General features: G+C 42.3%; 1 protein-coding gene and 1 long non-coding RNA gene across 2 annotated transcripts in view; both read left to right on the top strand.

Annotated features, from left to right (window-relative positions):
- LOC121009531 (A disintegrin and metalloproteinase with thrombospondin motifs 2-like) overlaps positions 1–19035 on the top strand; it is a 775073-nt gene that overhangs the window by 34633 nt on the left and 721405 nt on the right. The gene's annotated exons all lie outside the window — the stretch shown is intronic.
- Positions 904–17680, top strand: LOC121009539. The gene is made up of 3 exons (XR_005780774.1): positions 904–1032; positions 9878–9883; positions 17630–17680. It is a non-coding gene; the product is annotated as an uncharacterized LOC121009539 (long non-coding RNA).

Genomic DNA, 19035 nt, shown 5'->3' with positions numbered 1-19035 from the left:
GGGTATAGAGCTGAGGATATGGGTTGCTTGATCGCCACTAGCACATCCGCAATACCCAGTCCCCATAGCTCTGTGTGCTTTTATTGTGTAAAAAAAACACTATTTGATACATATGCAAATAAACATAAGAGTCCTATCTTTCTTGTGTGACCAGAAAAGAGTCGTATTTTCAAGCTCTGAATTTGCATATGTATTAAATCGGTTTTTATACACAATAAAAGCACACAGAGCTATGGGGACTGGATATTGCGGATGTGCTAGCGACCATCTAGCAACCCATGTCCTCAGCTCTATACCCAAAATCCCGGTGACAGGTTCCCTTTAAAGGGGTTATCCGAGTTATGAAAAGATATATAGCATTGTCAATCTGGTATTCAGCAATATATATCTAAAGTAAGCAAGTTTTAGGCAAAAAAAAATCTATTTCCTCATTTCCCTGGTTCTCTTCTGGCCCTATGTTTACCTGCAATAACAACATTCTCTGGAGTTTCCTCATGTATATTCATGCCCCTCCGTCTGCTCTGCAAAGGGAGTGATTAATAGTCTGCCCTGAGGGAAACGTCTGACTGCTGGGAGACTCGGCAGCATGTGTAGGACTACAAGTCCCAACTGTACAATCACACTGCTGATACACACCGTATCTTCCCCCTACCTGTTCTTGTGCAATGCTCTGCAGAACTCCTCCAGTCTGTCAGCTCTGTGTCTGCAGGATGAAGAGGGAAGATCCTATGTCTCTTCAATGCCTGCAGCTACTCAGTAAAGCCTCCAGCACAGAGTGTGTGCTGCTGAAGGTTTTAAAGTTTCCTGAAGAATCCAGGGAGAGGGAGACACAGCAGCATATGGCAGTGCACGGGGGCGTGGCCAGCACAGTGACGTCTCGTGCACAGACACAGATCAGCTCTCTCAGGCTTGTGCATGAAACTTCATCGGAGCAGGGAGAGAAGCTGACATCACAGGTCATGTGACCTTCAGTGAAATCTGAGAAAGCAGCCACTGTAGATAAAGTAAGTGCTTGGTAAAGCCTTTACATTTGTCTAGTTTACATTTAGCAAAATGTGATAAAAAGTGACAGGATCTGAAGACCTTACGAGCGCATTGTAATTAATGATGTGATTGAAGACTAAAATACTCTAAATTCTGTGGTGTTTTGTAAAAAGGTCTAATCATGTCTGCGAAATGGTTACGTATAGGACATGTTCTCTAAGTTGTTGCATAGCTGCACAGATGTGGACAGCACATGGATCACATGTGTGCTGTCCGCATTTTTTATGGCCCCGTAGAAATTAATGTATCTGCATGCAATCCGCAATCCGGACACAGCCCGAAAATACAGTTATGTGAATGTAGCCTAATAATAAGTGGACTGACTTTTCACACTGGCACACAAAAGGCACAACATATTGGGCACTGAAACGGGATACCTGTGTAAAAATTTCAATTTTCACTTTGCACCATCTACTGTGCATTAATTTCCAAAACGCCTGTGGGATCAAAATTCTCACTTCACTCCTTGGTAAATTCTGTGATAGGTGTAATTTCTAAAATAGGGTCACTTCTTCTGGGTTGTTTTTTCTTCTCTGCAGAGCCTCTGCTTCAAATGCACATGGTGTTCTTTCTCTTCTGAACCTTACTGAAAAGCAGTTTATGAACACATTTAATGCTTCTCTAATTAGTGTGCTCTCCTTGCTTGGGCTGTCATCTTCGGCTACTTTCACACTCGTGTTTTGGCTTTCCGTTTGTGAGATTTGTAAATTATGGTGGAAATGACAGAGGTCAAATGTTTGCTGTAAGTCTTCACAAGGTTTTCACACACTGTTGCTGGTATTGTGACCCATTCCTCCATGCAGATCTCTTTTAGAGCAGTGATGTTTTGGGTCTGTCGCTGGGCAACACAGACTTTCAACTCCCTCCAAAGGTTTTCTATGGGGTTGAGATCTGGAGACTGGATAGGCCATTCCAGGACCTTGAAATGCTTCTTACGAAGCCACTCCTTCGTTGCCCGGGCGGTGTGTTTGGGATCATTGTCATGCTGAAAGACCCAGCCATGTTTCATCTTCAATGCCCTTGCTGATGGAAGGAGGTTTTCACTCAAAATCTCACGATTCATTCTTTCCTTTACACGGATCAGTCGTCCTGGTCCCTTTGCAGAAAAAACAGCCCGAAAAGCATGATGTTTCCACCCCTATGCTTCACAGTAGGTATGGTGTTCTTTGGATGCAACTCTGCATTCTTTCTCCTCCAAACACGACAAGTTGAGTTTTTACCAAAAAGTTCTACTTTGGTTTAATCTGACCATATGACTTTCTCCCAATTCTCTTCTGGATCATCCAAATGCTCTCTAGCAAACTTCAGCCGGGCCCGGACATGTTCTGGCTTAAGCAGGGGGACACGTCTGGCACTGCAGGATTTGAGTAGCTGGCGGCGTAGTGTGTTACTGATGGTAGCCTTTGTTACTTTGGTCCCAGCTCTCTGCAGGTCATTCACTAGGTCCCCCTGTGTGGTTCTGGGATTTTTGCTCACCGTTCTTGGGATCATTTTGACCCCATGGGGTGAGATCTTGCGTGAAGCCCCAGATTGAGGGAGATTATCAGTGGTCTTGTATGTCTTCCATTTTCTAATAATTGCTCCCGCAGTTGATTTCTTCACACCAAGCTGCTTGCCTATTGCAGATTCAGTCTTCCCAGCCTGGTGCAGGTCTACAATTTTGTTTCTGGTGTCCTTCGGCCGCTCTTTGGTCTTGGCCATAGTGGAGTTTGGAGTGTGACTGTTTGAGGTTGTGGACAGGTGTCTTTTATACTGATAACCAGTTCAAACAAGTGCCATTAATACAGGTAACGAGTGGAGGCCAGAGGAGCTTCTTAAAGAAGAAGTTACAGTTCTGTAAGAGTCAGAAATCTTGCTTGTTTGTAGGTGACCAAATACTTATTTTACTGAGGAATTTACCAATTAATTCATTAGAAATCCTACAATGTGATTTCCTGTATTCTTTCCCCCCATTCTGTCTCTCATAGTTGAAGTGTACCTATGATGAAAATTACAGGCCTCTCCCATCTTAAGTGGAAGAACTTGCACAATTGGTGGCTGACTAAATACTTTTTTGCCCCACTGTACTTCTCCTTCTATGGGAGGGCAACTGAGTAATAGTTGTCTAGCTTGCTAGTTTCTGCAAAGATGCGTTTATATTTATCCTTTTATCAACCTCTGCCTATTAACTGGGGTTCCTTACACTCCTCTTCTACCAGACCTGTGCCAGAACTCTGTATTGGCCCTTTGCTGTTTTCCGTTTTGCATGTACTCCTCCAGTGCCGACCTTGGCACTGGTGTCTGACCCTTGTGGGTCTCTGTCAATCACACAGAGACTACTCTGTCTCCCATGCAGCAGTGTCCAGTTCCCTGTACAGTAGTTAACAGGGGAAATACCAAGGGACTGCCAGGATAATTGTCTTAGGGTTAGCCCATAGTAAAATCTGATGGTTGACACAGTGGCTCCAAACCCATTGCGATAATGCTTTCTCAGGCTACGGAACCCTCTGGCCCACCAAAGTTGGGTCTGTCTGAAGTGCATAAGGAGCTGACTACAAAGCATAGTTACCAGAAGCAACTCCTGCAGTATCTGCATAATATCTCTACCCATCTGCGTTATCTATTTCCGTTCTGGCCCCGCCACCGCCAGCTGCAGTGTCTGCACAGTCTCCTCTGCCAATCGCCACTGCTGGCAGCTCTATGCAACTGCTGCAACCCCCGTCATATGAGGGGAAACTTGAGCTATGTCTATGCTTTCTGAAATCAATGCATCATCCACTTATAGCTAAAGGGCCACCAGTTCCTACCGATCGGGCCAAATTAGCCTTCTTGGTCTCTCTCCTGTCACAGAATTGCCTAGCTGCTGTTCGCAAGGTCTGAGGACCCAGGCCATACCACTTCAGCTGTCTTTGTCTTCTGTTCCTCCACCAAGGCAAGCTCACAGTTGGGCAGTATGCCATTCAGAACCCTTGTCTCAGAAATATCTGGGAATAGTGAGGTCTTGGTGACTGATTTCTGGGAGGGTCTTTTAGGTCACTTCAAAGACAAACTGGCCGGTAGATGTCTTATCTACCCTGGCCACTCAAACTGATCTGTGCTTCAGAAAGCACTTCAAGAAATTGCGAGAATTCCTAAATAGGCACCTACTTCAGCTGTCAACTTCTGCATCTCCAGCGCCAGAACCAATGCAACCGGATAAGACACGATTATCTGAGCAGGAGCTTTGGCCTAAATGCTGATAGTATTTGTGCATATATTGTTGAGCCAAGACATTGCATGCTTGTCTGTCCTCTCAAGGTTGGGTTAATTGGAGTAACAACCCTGGGCGAGGACAAGCTCTCTCCAAAATTAACTGTTTCTGTGTCTTTATATTGAAGTGCAATTCAGTTCGTCGTTCAGGCCTTTCTGGACTCTGGTTTAGCAGGAAACTTTCTGTTTCTGGCCTTGGTGTTCTGATACCGCATACCCACTGTGCGCATGGAAACGTCCTTTATGGTGACATCTGTCATTGCTATGGCACTCCCAGAATCCATTGCAGTATGTCACTGTGCAGATGGAGCTTCATGTTGGAATAATTTATGCAGAGAAGATCTAATTTTAGGTCCTGCCTGTATTAACCAGTCATCTTTTGCTGGGACTGCCCTGGCTTCTTTTGCACAGTCCTGTACTAGACTGGAAATTCAGACAGATTCTACATTGGAGTTCTGCCTGTCACACTCACTGTCTGGCTTCGGTACCAATTGCCTGAGCTCCATAGACTCTTCAGGGCTTACCTGTAGCCTACATCAACTTCATGGATAACTCCAATGAGAGAGAAGCTGAGACCCTTCGCCACATCATCCTAATGACTAGCCCATCCAGTTGGTACTAGGAACTACTTCATTATGTGGCCTTGTCTACCCGTTGTCTTTACCTAATACTTAGGACATGTTCAGTGGTGTAACTAGAAATGACTGGACCCCACAGCAAATTTTTAATGCTTCCACCCCCCCCCTTCATCAAAAGCGACTTCTTCTCAACCACCAACTCCCATGCCATCCCCATTTCTGTGTCTAGTCAAGATCATGCTCTCAGACGAAGCCCAGCAGTAGAGCTGTCAGATTCCCACACGTATGTACTGTATGTCATGTGACACATAGTGTCACTGTATGTAATGTCATTTTATAATACTGTTGAGGGGGCCCTGACAGTAAAATATTTTAGTCCTTCTCCTGGAGGGGCCCCTTCTGGGTTCAGGCCCCAAAGCAGACGCTTCCCCCTATAACTACTGCCCTGGACATGTTGTCCCAGAATTTTAGAAGAGCATTTATGGCCTATAAATCTCTGGTGGCATTAGAGGCAGATCTTGTAAAGAGCTCATTTGCATCCCTTTCTTCCCATTATATTAAAATATGGAACGGGGCCTCATGTGGAAATAGTCTTCAACAGCAGTTCCCGTTTCTTATTTTTCAATAAGAAGGGTGGGTCTCTCTGACTGTAGACAACCGTGGATTAAATAAAATTACAGTGTGAAAAAATATATACTTTGCCATTCATTTGTGGACTCTTATTGATGGGCATTGTAGAGCCAGATTATTCACTATACTGGATAGGGTTGTTTCGATACCAAAATTAATTCCATTTCGATACCCTAAAAAGGTATTGCAATACTCAATACCACGCAAAAAAAATACCGCCAGCACCCGCCTCCTGTATTTGTATTAAAGGTTAATTATCATTGGTGGCACAGTGGCCAGGCACCTGCTATGCTGGCTGCTTGACTCTGGGGAGGACACTCAGGAGGAGGAGGCTGCTGCCATTCGCCGAGCTCACTAGCTCAGACGCCACAGCAGTGTATTCCCTCCCCCGTCCTGCTTTAGTTAACAGCGACACATTCATTGGTGGCAGTGGTGCGGGTAGCTTCAGAGCCCGCTTACTTCATTGGGCTCAGGGCGGCCGCCTCCACTATCTGCGTGCACGCCGAGTGCCATAAGAGGAGAGTGTGGTATTGAAAAAATTAACATCCTGATACTGAATCGATACTGGCATAAAAGTATCGAAAGTTCGATACCCGAAACAACCCTAATACTGGATCGCCGAGGCTCCTATAATTTGATCTAGATATGAATATTTAATCATGTCATTTGGTCTCAGTAACGCGCCTGCGATCTTTCAAGAATTCGTTAACAATACTTAGTGATCTGCTCTTTTTCTGTGTGGTAGTTTATTTGGATGAAATCCTCAGCTTCTCACCCTACTTGACCTCACCAGAAACATATTTGCATTGTCCTCCAGATCTTGAGAGAGAGAACAGGCTCTCTGCAAAATTTGAAAAAATGTCTCTGAAAACACTTCACTACCTTTCCTGGGCTACATAATTTCTCATCGTGGTATCAAGATGGGTCCTAAAAAGTTACTGGCTGTAATGGACTGACCCTGTTTTTTCGGCTTGCAAACTATTCATTAGTTCCTGAAATTTGCCTGCTATTACAAACAATTCACCCTTCACATCTCCAATCTGACTCTTCCCATCTCTGCCTTTATCCACAAAGGGTTGAATGCCAGGGACTCTCAAGCAGGGCTTCTCGTCAGATTCTATGCTTCATCGCCCAGATGTCTCTAAGCGGGTTTTCTTGAAGTGGATGTGTCTTCCGTGAGAGCCGGAGCTTTCCTTACACAGAAGAATTGCTCTAGGGCAGTGGTGGCGAACCTATGGCATAGGTGGCAGAGGCATCTCTGTGGGCACCCAGACCCTGGAAAAAGTCCATGGTGTACCAATATGCCTTAGACTTTTCCTGCCATTTATCAGCACAGAGCGCACTATGAACAGCATAGACGGCGCACTAAATGTAGGCAGGCTATTATAGCTAAATGATAAAGTACATGGAAGACATACTATACTGGACTGTAGTATTTAGGTTAAATTGCTGTGTTGACACTTTGCTATAATTAAGTGGATTTTGGGTTGCAGTTTGGGCATGTGGTCTACAAAAGATTCGCAATCCCTGCTCTAGGGTCATTCCATGTCAAGTGGACCAACCTAGAAATCCGACCCTCTCCAAATTGAATACAATTTTGCACAGATGTTCCCTAGGGTCCTAAATGAAATCTTACAACATTTTTCATCTGGACCTCTGTTGGTTCCAGAGTTTCAGGCAGCTTATGATGGACCAGCTGTAATGCGCTGCTTGCTACTGTCACGGAACCATGAACCAGACGTACAACAAGAGATAAGTGAAAATAAGAAGGCTTTATTGAAAATAAAGCTGTAAGGCAAAAGTCCAAACGAATGGTGAAACCGAAGCAGAGTCTTGAGAGGCCAGAGATCAGGAACCAGAAGGGTAGTCAGACGAAGCCAGGATCAGGAACCAGCAGGGTAGTCAGACGAAGCCAGGATCAGGAACCAGCAGGGTAGTCAGACGAAGCCAGGATCAGGAACCAGCAGGGTAGTCAGACGAAGCCAGGATCAGGAACCAGAAGCAGTCTTAGAAGCATGTGAACACAGGAGGACCAAGCAAGGAACTGAAGCCACAGACCTCCTATATATATGAGCTAGGCATCCAGCTCCTCCCAGTGGGAAGGAGGAGCCGCAGGGTGGAAGGCTACAAGAAACCCAGAAACCAAGATGGCCGCCAGCACATGTCAAACGAAGGAGAACAGCAAGAAGGTAAGACCATGACAGCTACGTAACCTAAAGTGGCAACTTTGTTAAGGCACACTATATTAAGTAGTTAAGCTAGGAGGCTGACATTTTGCAGGTTAGTAAAACTACTTAGTCTAAGTCTCCTTGCAGAGTTTGGTGCCTTAAGAATTTTTTTATCAAAAGACCACGGCACTCTGTAGATATTTTAGTTGCTTATTTTATTTCATATCTTTTGTGTGTGTGTGTATGTATATATGTATGTGTGTGTGTGTGTGTGTGTGTGTGTATATAAATATATATATATTTTTTTTTTTTGTATATCCATCCAAAAGTAATAGCCACTGGCCAACATTTCGGTCTAGTCTTAGACCTTGTTCACGGCCTATTATATAAATAAGTACATAATTACATTAATATATATACTGATCAAGCAAAGAGTTGTTACATACATATCCTGATATCAAGTAGACAATGTATTATGAGTTATGACATTGCTATGGGGAGAAAGAGACGTCTGACATAAACGAGAATACATAATGGGAATACAAAATTAACCGGACCCATCCATGTTATCCACAAACGGATTTTGGCTTATAGCATGTAAATGACAATAGAAAACTGACAATAACGAAATGACAATAACAAGCTGACAAAAATGACGATGGCAAAAAGACTGTATTATCAACTAGAATATTCAGACAACAAGATAGTGATTGCCAGGTAGAGATGCCAGGGTATAGATGCAATATCTGTGGAATCCAAATGGTATAATATTAGATAGAGGGTAGTATGTATAGTCATTCCATAGGTGTAGTAGAACAACATTAGCCATACTCCAGTGGAGAGGGGCAGAGTTAGGGACAATAGTGGCACCAATATAGTTAGCATAGGAGATGTTTACAGCGGTCCATTAGGCATTACTATTAGTATAATTGTAGGTAAGATACCCAGATTACTTTGTGTGGACACTGTGCTACACTAAGACAGTGTCCACACAAAGTAATCTGGGTATCTTACCTACAATTATACTAATAGTAATGCCTAATGGACCGCTGTAAACATCTCCTGTGCTAACTATATTGGTGCTACTACCTTGCAATCACTATCTTGTTGTCTGAATATTCTAGTTGATAATACAGTCTTTTTGCCATCGTCATTTTTGTCAGCTTGTTATTGTCATTTCGTTATTGTCAGTTTGCTATTGTCATTTACATGCTATAAGCCCGATATCAGTTTGTGGATAACATGGATGGGTCCGGTTAATTTTGTATTCCCATTATGTATTCTCGTTTATGTCAGACGTCTCTTTCTCCCCATAGCAATGTCATAACTCATAATACATTGTCTACCTGATATCATGATATGTATGTAACAACTCTTTGCTTGATCAGTATATATATATTAATGTAATTATGTACTTACTTATATAATAGGCCGTGAACAAAGTCTAAGACTAGACTGAAACGTTGGCCAGTGGCTATTACTTTTGGATGGATATACAAAAGAAAAAAAAAAAAAATATATATATATATATATATATATATATATATATATATATATATATATATATATATATATATATATACAAAAGATATGAAATAAAATAAGCAACTAAAATATCTACAGAGTGCCGTGGTCTTTTGATAAAAAAATTTGCATGTACCCCTACCACTGAGCACCTCCCAACCTCTAACAAGGAGTGCCGCTGAACCCCCTTTTTCCTCAATGGTGCCTTAAGAAGGCTTGACTCAATTTTTATATGCCATCAAAATAGGCCAAAAAATTGACGAATGACCGTTAAGGGCCTACTTTGACTGCCCACTGCTCCTGACATGCATGTCTGATCAGGCTGTAATTTTGGCAGGAGTTATGGCCCATGCGATATATCTTAAGGTCACATACACAAGCCTTCCAACCAACTTGAAGACAAGATATGAATAGACAAAAATTACATTTCATATTTTTTGCCAATTTGTGCTACTATTGGGGTGGAAATATCTCAAATATGTAAAAATTAATCTTTTTTTACTTTTTTTAAAATTATTAATCTCATCCAAAAGAGCATGTTTTTTTTGCCACAAAAGTGACCCTGTTTCATCTTTGACCCGGCCTTATGTTGGCCAGAACTAAGCTCACAATAATGTACCTATTTTGCATGTGTGCATTAACTTCACTACAAGAAGACATTTTTGGTGGCCTCCTGTCTGACAGGCTGGTGAGCCAGAAACATAGGATTATGTAATGCTGCTAAGCTTGTTATCCTAATATAACTTTTAGATATATTTCTATACACATATTCTAATTAATTGTGGGTTGCCATTTTAAATTTGCACATTTATCATCAATCTTGCATTGGACCACTCCGCTACTGCCAGTTCAACAGAATTATTGCCATTGCCAAGGAGCAATTTCCAACAACCAGAGAAGATGCTAGCCATGGGTGTCCAAGTTTTATTGAGATAAAAAAAAAACAAGAAAGCAAAAACACAACATGCATACTAAAATTGCTAAAAATATAGATTTCACAAGACATCTTCCAATCTTTCTCAAATTGCACAAAATTTAGAATTTCTTGTCATTGTTCACCAAAACATCTCGTGAGAAGACCTATTGCCTGCCAGATGATGTTGTGGGTGCATCAAGGAAAACATTGACATGCTCTTCTGGGACCCAGCAAGTGTCTCTGCGGGAAGGCCAGTAATATGACCTTGCAGGACCATGGGGATGCAAGAAATTGATCAAACCATCATGCTTGTCAATTAAAACTTCACATATATTGCCAATCCACCAGGAGTTATCATAGGTGCAAGCTATGTACTATCTCACACGGTATGGGTACTATTTTGTACGTTCGCTATATATATATATATATATATATATATATATATATATATATATATATATATATATATATATATATATATATATATATATAATATTTAACACACTGCCTGAAGAACGTATTTAAAAGAAAATAATAAAGTGTTTTATTAATATCTAGTTAAAATGGGAAAAAACTGTATATCACTTTCATGACTATCAGGCTCCAGACTCCAGTAATGTAGTATAGGAATTGATTGAACCCACTACATAACCTGTAGTCTGGACTAAATCCCTATCCTGCTGACACATTGGTGCCAATATTTGCTGGAGAGGGAATCCGGACACTGTTCTTATATTTGAACCCGTCTCAGGTGCATTGATAGGCAGTCCTACCTAGCATGGATATGTAGAGCAGCTTCAAGTGAATCAAAATCTGGAAGCCCTAAGCAATCCAGCATCAAGCATCCACCAGGTATTGATAGATAGTGTGGACGCACACTCAGCTGCCTACACCTGCCTCCCCATACATGCAATACAGCACTGGGTCTCGGTATCAGACCGCATTCACACTGCCAGGTCAGCTGTTGCGCTGCCTGACACTTAATCTGCACCCTGCCTAAGAGCCGTGTCCTAAGTGTCACCTGAGACGGGTTCAAATATAAGAACAGTGTCCGGATTCCCTCTCCAGCAAATATTGGCACCAATGTGTCAGCAGGATAGGGATTTAGTCCAGACTACAGGTTATGTAGTGGGTTCAATCAATTCCTATACTACATTACTGGAGTCTGGAGCCTGATAGTCACGAAAGTAATATACAGTTTTTTCCCGTTTTTAACTAGATATTAACACTTTATTATTTTCTTTTAAATACGTTCTTCAGGCAGTGTGTTAAATAAGCAAGCTATGTACTGACCAGGTTGAAGACAGGATACTTTGAGGACAGATTGACATTCAGGTTCCAGAACACTTACAACTAATATTTGTGTTTTGAATGATGCAACCTCATTTATTGCATCAGTGGGTTTGAACTGATGGTGTTTCCTTTTCCCAGCAACAGTATGACCCTTGCTAAACCTTTCTTCTTGCATCAACATCTTCCTTTGGGACAAAGAAAAATTTAACACCAGGAACATTTCTGCTGCAGCAGTCATACAGATCTTTTGGTGTCAAAATTTGGTTATTGACTGGACACTGTAAACTAGCCCTGGCATCCAAATGTTTTGCAGTAATTACCAATTCCATCACAAAGTGATTTTTTCCATGGCTTGTGCCAAAAAAGTTCCACTCAGCGGTGGTGCAAAAGTCATTATTATGAATGCATAGATTAATAAATTTTTTGAAGTTTTTGCACTGGGCAGCAGATCCATCACTAAAATAGTGAATATGCTTTAAAATGGCTAGTGCATCCTTCAGATGCCCAATCAGCTTTTTCACACATGTATGGTTAGCTATAATGTCATGATGCAAGCAGTCACTGATTTTATGCAAATGCTGAAGCATCCGAAGTTAGGTTTGCAACAGTAAACAACGAAAGGATGAAGTGTTGCCTGGCTATTTTCCCAGTGAAACTCCTGCACTGCCTCCTGGACAACAAAGTAGTTTTTGGCAAAGTCCATCAGGACAATTGCATGTCACTCTTCCAGATTTTGTTTCAGCTCATTTAGATAAGCACTTTGGTACTTAGAAATAAAATGGTGTCTGGTCAAGTTACAAATGTTGTCAATTAGTTCTGAGGTGAAATACTCTAAGGATAACTGCTGGGTTTCTAAGGTATCCCGATCTGTGTGAATCCACTAAAATAAAACCGTATCATCAGGGTCACTTTCCTTAAAGGGAACCCGTCATGTGGATATTTGATTGTATATAATTAGTTAGATTATAATCATTAACTACTAAAAAGTGTCTTAGATGTATTCACTTACTGGTGTGACAGATGGTTACCTCATAATATACACACAAAGATGCCTCATGCCGCATGCTAATGAGCTGATTTGAGTCCAGCGTGATGTCATGGAGTCCAGCGTTTTTATAATTCAGAGCTATAGCCACTCCCCTGCCCACCTGCTGCTGATTCATATGGAAAATAACTGTCAATCAGCAGCAGGTAGGCGGGGAGAGTCAGGAGCTCATGAATATTCAGGACTCATCATTATCAGCTGGAGCTTATCAATACAAGATGTTGGCAGATTGACTGGGTCAATTAAAGAAAGTGACCCAGCATTGTGCTAAGAGAATCAGTCACTTATTTATGTTGCCCTTAGTTAGGACACCATAAAACTGGTGACAGGTTCCCTTTAAAATAATCGGCAAGATATTCTTCCACAGCAGTCCTTCCAGGGCACTTTTCAAATCGTTGCAGCATGCAAACTTTTAATTTAATATCACAGACCATTTTACTTAAAAGCATTTTGTAGTCATCTGGAAGTGTAGTGGCCAAAAGCATAAGTTTTTAACATGTTGATGGATTGTGCAGACAGACTGAATGAGTTCCTGATGAGCCAACAGTAACGCACCATTTTGGCCGAAACTCACAGAATTTTTAGAACCCAATTTCAGGCCTCTGGCATTACTGTGATTCTGCTTTTCAAATGGATTGCAGCATTTTTTCTGAAGAAAGTCAAATTTGGTCAAAATGAATGCTTCATGAAAGGTGCATATATTTGATTCTACACCGAAACTATGCAGTCCAGAGCGCCTTTTTATTAAAGGGATTCTGTCACCTCTCATAACACCAATTCGGATTTTAAACCAGTCATGCTCCACAGCTTACCTTGAATCGGCTGTGCTGTTCTATATTGTAATCCGTCCAGTAGTTTTGCAGAAAAACTACTTTTATAATTATGCAAATTAACCCTGAAGGTGCCCAGAGGGGCGTTATGTTCCCCTTTGTGTGCCCAGTAACGCCCCTCTTACAGTGCCCAAAACGCCTTCCTCCAGAATCCCTAACCGCCCACAGCATCTCATCCCTCTCCTCCCCCTCCCTGACGGTTGAGCGAAGTCTCGCGCAGACGCAGTACCCACTGTGGGCTGCGCCAGTGTGATTTGCTGGTGACTGAGGGAAGAGCGAGCATCGGACGTCACTGGGCTCGGCGCATGCCCAGTGACAACGATGAAGCTCCTGCCCTCAGTCTCCAGCAGATCGCACTGGCGCAGCCCTCAGTGGGTACTGCGTCTGCGCGAGACTTCGCTTGGCCGTCAGGGAGGGGGAGGAGAGGAGAGGAATAAGACGCTCCATCCTCAATGCGCCTGCGCCGATGACGTCACATCTACACCCGGCGCAGGCGCATTGAGGAGTGAGTGGCCGCCTCTCAGTGCGCCTGCGCAGATTGAAGAGAGGTACGGCCGCGGCGCAGGCGCCAGATATTGAATCAAAACAGGCAGGGCCAGCAGAGAAAGATCCTGTCCGCTGGCCCTGTCAATCAACAAGCAGAGGGGGCGTCATTACCATCGGAGGATGCGGCTGCTACCAGCAAGTAGCCGCCCTACTTGCTGGTAGCAAGGTAATTTACATATTTCCAAAATCGATTTTTAACAAATTCTACTGAACGAAAATCATTAATTAGCTTATGTATGATGAGATCGCAGTGTAGGGATTATTAGTAAAGAAAAAAAAAAAAAAGGTTTAATGGGGTGACAGAAGCCCTTTAATCTTTCAAAGAAAAATCCTTGATTAGTTTCAAGCTACTTTTGCCAAAATAAAATCCAGACTGCTTACGGCACTTAGAACCATCAAACAGCCCAGTACTGCAAGGACCCAATTCACTGCTATCCTCCATAGTGTAATAAATGAACATTCATAGCTATCTGTAATAAAGTGAATTCAATTTAGAAAGACTCGTAAGGGTTTACAAATTATTTAAGAACACAATGCTAAATAGAGAATATCAGTAGAACTGCAAGAGAACATAGAGGGAAATTGCATATCTATCTGTGTAAGCCATCAGCAGAACAGGACAGGGCTTGCCTGACCAGGCAAACATTGTATCTTTGGGGGAGACAATAGCACGACATGTCTGAACATGTTCCTGTAGTCTCACAAGATGCTTCTCAACTGACCATCAAAAGTGTCACCTTTTGGGGCTTTTACACCCAGGCATTTTGGGGACAAGCTGTTAACAAATGTGAAATCAGGCCATTGTATACACATATATACTGGCTATGCAGAAATGGCTTTAACCAAGGTATCTACTGCCATACTTGTTGGGTGAAGGCAAGCACAGCAGTCTTTTGCAAAATGCTGTCTAACTTCTATGAGGAAGAAGTTATTATTTTGACAGCATTGCGAATGTGCATTTCTAGCCAGAAGCAGGGGTATAGAAGGAAAGCAGCGTATATTTGCTGGATGTATGCTGCAAAAGTGGTATGGAACCTGTGTTATCTTAAATTGTCACCACAATTGGAAATTACCAAATGGTTATTGTGGTTCAATGCATATTAAATTGCATCAGGACACAGCTTAAAATGTGTAGCTTGTAGGTAATTTATTCAAGTACCTTGAAGCAATATAGGCCATAGGTTGGAACCAATTTAAATTAAATTTAAATTAAATCCAATTTAAAATGGCAACCCACAATTAATTAGAATATGTGTATGGAAACATATCTGAAAGTTATATTAGGATAACCAGCTCAGCAGCACTATATAATCTTATCTTTCTGGCTCAACAGCCCGTCAGACAATTTTTTAGCTTAGTTCTGGTCAACATAGATAAAACAGGGTGAATTTTGTGTCAAAAAGAATGCTCTTTTAGATGAGAAAAAATTACACATTTGAGATATTTCCACCCCAATAGTAGCAAAAATTGGCAAAATATGAAATGTAATTTCTTTGTCTAATCATATCTTGTCTTTAAGTTGTTTGGAAAGCTTGTGTATGATATATTGCATGGGCCATAACTCCTGGCAAAATTACAGCCTGATCGGACATGCATGTCAGGAGCAGTGGGCAGTCAAAGTAGGCCCTTGATGGCATGTAACAATTTGAGTCAAGCCTTCTTAAGACACCAAACTTTGCAAGAAGACTTAGACTAAGTAGTTTTACTAACGTGCAACATTTCATCCTCCTATCTTAACTACTTAATATACTGTACCTTGACAAAGTTGCCACTTTGGGTTATGCAGCAAGCATCACATTACAGCTGGTCCATCATCAGCTGCCTGAAACTCTGGAACCAACAGAGGTCCAGATGAAAAATGTGTAAGATTTCATTTAGGACCCTAGGGAACATCTGTGCAAAATTGTATTCAATTTGGAGAGGGTCGGATTTCTAGGTTGGTCCACTTGTCATGGAATGACCTTCCAGTAAGATGGTCGCTTGTAGCTTTTTCTCAGTCTTTCTCCCCTGCAGAGTGCAATTACTCCATTGGAGACAGAGAACCCCTTGCTGTTAAATTGACTCTTGAGAAATGGAGACAACTTTTTTGATGGCACTTGTCATTCAGTAGTCATTTACACTAATTATAATAACCTGACCTATCTACAGATCGCTCAGCATCTTAAAGGGGTGGTCCGAGTTCTGAAAATAAATACCGTATTTTTCGCCCCATAAGACGCACAAAAATGGGGGGAAAATTGCAGTGCGTCTTATGGGGTGAATGCTGCCGTTTTTTACTATGCTAACAACAACTGATACATCGCCGGCTGCGATGCTGCACAGCGCGGCGATGTATCAGCAGGGTGGCAGGAGGGGCTGGAGGCCGGCAACTGCTGTTGGAATCGCGGCGGGGCCCGATGCAGTTACTGTACTCTTTCACCATGCCCCGCCGCTCACAGAAGTCTTCATATCTAAACTGTAATCATCCTTAACCTCTTGGTAACGTTTGTTAAAGTAGCGCTATCCCGTGTACTAGTACTTACTATCAAACTTCCGTAGCATGCAGGGCGGCCAGCAGCGTAAAGCCACTCATTCATGTCACGCGCCTGCTCCTCCCACTTTATTAATGAAGCAGGCGGAGCAGGCACATGACGTGAATGATGTTACGCTGCTGGCTGCCCTGCATGCTATGGGAGTTTGATAGTAAGTACTAGTACACGGCATAGCGCTTACTTTAACTAACATTACCAAGAGGTTAAGGATGATTACACTTTAGATATGAAAACTGCTGTGAGCAGGCCCTGTGTATTGGGGACACTGTTATGGGGGGGGGGGGATCTGTGGATGACACATATATAGCAGTGTCATCCACAGATGCCCCCATAACAGTGCCATCCACAGATCCCCCTCCCCATGACAGTGTCATCCACAGATCCCCCCCCCCATAACAGTGCCATCCACAGATCCCTCCCCATAACAGTGCCATCCACAGATCCCCCCCCCCATAAGTGCCATCCACAGATCCCCCCCCCATAACAGTGTCATCCACAGATTCCCCCCCATAACACTGCCATCCACATATCCCCTCCATAACAGTGTCTTCCACAGATCCCCCATAATAGTGTCATCCACAGACCACAATTGGTTCAAAACCCACCAAAAGCACACCTTTTGGTTCAAATTTTTTTTTCTTATTTTCCTCCTCAAAAACCTAGGTGCGTCTTATAGTGCAAAAAATGTTATATAGCACTGTAAATCTGATGGTAAGCAATATATAAAAATCTTTATTTTGTAATTTCCCTGGTTCTCTTCTGGCCCTTTGTTTACCTGCAATGACAACAATCTCTGCCCCTCTCCTTCTCTGTAAATGGAGTGAATACAAGTGCTGCCTTGAGTGACATGTCTGTCTGGTAGGAGACTCAGCAGCTTGTTGTATTTGTAAGACTATAAGTCCCAGCTGTACAGTGACACTGCTTATACACACAGGATCTTCCACTTACCTGTTCTTGTGCAATACTTTGCAGAACTCCTCTATCAACTCCTGTGCCCAGCAGTTGTCTTCTCACTGCCTGCAGCTACTCAGTAAAGCCTTTAGCCCTGAGTCTGTGCAGCTGAAGGGGTTTATGTTTTTCCTCAAGAATCCAGGGAGAGAGCACACAGCAGGCAGTGCAGGGGTGTCTGGCCAGGACAGTGACGTCTCCTGTACAGTCAGATCAGGCTTGTGCACAAAACATTATCAGAGCAGGGAGAGAAGCTGACATCAGAGGTCATGTGACCCTCAGTGAAATCTGAGAAACCAGAAACTGGAGATGCAGTAAGTGAATTGCAAAGTCCTTTCATTTGCCTAGTTAGAATCATACAAAGAACAAAAAAAATAACTCAGAAAAACCCTTTTAAGGGGGAACTTGTAAGCTGAATGTGGTGTCTGAGTCAAATGCAGAATGTTATGAAACAGAAGTTGATGAGCTGATTAATGTATATTTTGGTGGGAAAAGATTCATTATAACTTGCATTGTATTTATTTACCTGCTCATTCTAGACTTTGAAGTCGAGAAGACCCTCTATGACTTTACATACCCAGCTGCCAATCACCAATAGGATCATCTTTTGACTTCAAAGCCCAGAAAGAGTAGGAATTTAGATGAATGAAATAGGTTACACTGAATCTTTTCCCACTAAGCTATATACCAATCTTCTCTAAAACCTGCTGCCTGCAGAATATACTAAATTTTTATGGTGACAGGTTGTCCTTAATCCTTGTCAAGCCCAATGCTCATTGCTTTTTGCCAGTTTAGTTTTGTCTTTCAATTCCGTCCTGCAGAAAACAATATCAAGTCTAATGCCCACTTGCTTTTATTCTACCCTACTCATCGGGTAGTTGAGCCCCAGCATATCTTTGACCCTGCCTGCAATTTGTTGCTACCTGTTGTACTTATGCCCAGAATAAGCCCCCAAAGAAAATATTGGACATCAAATTGGACTTTTCTTCTGCTTACCATTCACAGACCAAAGGGGAAATGGAGTGCATCGATCATATTCTGGTTCGTTATTTGCGACACTTCACCTCTGCATGTCATGAAAATTGGGCTGATTTTCTTCCCTGGGCATGGTTTTCCTACAATAAATATCCCAGTGAATCTACAGATAAGACTCCCTTCTTCATTGTGTATGGTCATCAGATAAGGATTTCTCTCCATGTACCCATCTCCTTTGATGTTCTGTTAACTGATTTCTTTGTTAATAGCTTCACCCAGATTTGTCATTAAAATGAAACCTCTCTTCTATGGGCCTCTGCTTATATATATTTATTTATTTATTTATTTTATGCACTTATATAGCGCTACTATATTCCGCAGCACTTTACAGACATTAGCAACCAACTGTCCCCAATGGGGCTCACAATCAGTATCTCTTTGGGAGGAAACCAGAGTACCGGAAGGAAACCCACGCAAACACGGGGAGAACATACAAACTCCATGCAGATGGTTGTCCTTGGTCGGATTCGAACCTAGGACCCCAGCGCTGCAAGGCACCAGTGCTAACCACCTCAGTTTTCTGGCTTTCCTTAAAGCGAACCTTTCACCTGCATTTCACTTAATAAACTATCAAAAGTACCTTATAGATCATCCTCATTGTGTTATCATACAGTCTTGTCCCGCTTTTCTGGCATGTATATGCATGAAAAAATCGCCTTATAAAGTACTCTTCTCCAGCTCCACAAGTCACGTTAGAAGTCAAGGGGGTAGCCCTTCCC

The sequence above is a fragment of the Bufo bufo genome, chromosome 1 (assembly GCF_905171765.1).
Source record: "Bufo bufo chromosome 1, aBufBuf1.1, whole genome shotgun sequence".
In the NCBI taxonomy this organism is placed as follows: Eukaryota; Metazoa; Chordata; class Amphibia; order Anura; family Bufonidae; genus Bufo; species Bufo bufo.
The sequence above is the reverse complement of the archived record's forward strand: the minus strand, read 5'-3'. Positions and strand labels throughout refer to the sequence as shown.